Below are 815 nucleotides of genomic sequence, written 5' to 3'. Positions count from 1 at the left end.
TTCCGAGCCGTTCGTATTGAATGTGTCCTAAATATTAGGAAAATCCATAAGAGTCGGTTCAAGCATACCGCGTAATTTCTCTGCGGTATAATCGAGGAGAAAATGGACGAACGTAGCATACCACATCGAATCTTCCTAATCGTAAAATAAGAATATTCCGCGAGCATCGCGAGCCGTGTATGGTAGCAGCTGCTTACGGTAAACGAAGGTACAGCGGACCGGCGAAGGCTTTCGTCTGGCCATGTGTTCCCCTGTTTGGTGATTTTCGCCGTTTTCACTATTTCCTAAGCAGAAGTCGCGACCAGCCGTTCCTCGTAAACGGCGACGTAAACCCGTCGGCGTGCCTCGGCCTGTTAATAGTCCGACCTTGAGCCAGAACTAAGGAGTGCCTTTGCTACAGCATAACCTTCGTACGCCTTCATCAGCAGGGCTCAACCTACCACTGACAGCGTATTTTTGTTTTCTCCGGTTCCACGTTCATTAAATTGAGCAATTCCCTTTTGCCTCTTTCGAAATCTTCTTGTCTCTTCTTTCTCTGTTTCCCTCGGTTCTCGTTCCTCTTTTCTCTGAATTCCCGATTCCTTGAATCCGTCGGTGCATTGTAACGACGATTTATCCTCGCTACGAGACGAACTACGTACATACACTGTGTCTCGAAAGGAAACGATTTCGTACGCGTTAGATGGATTCTAACATACCGATTGGCATCGTATTGTTGTATTGCTACGGGTTCAACCTGTTAAACAAATACCTAAACATTATTATTATTATTATTATTATTATTATTATTATTATTATTATTATTATTATTATTA

Source organism: Augochlora pura, chromosome 2 (assembly GCF_028453695.1).
Source record: "Augochlora pura isolate Apur16 chromosome 2, APUR_v2.2.1, whole genome shotgun sequence".
Lineage (NCBI taxonomy): Eukaryota > Metazoa > Arthropoda > Insecta > Hymenoptera > Halictidae > Augochlora > Augochlora pura.
Note: the sequence above shows the minus strand (reverse complement) of the source record.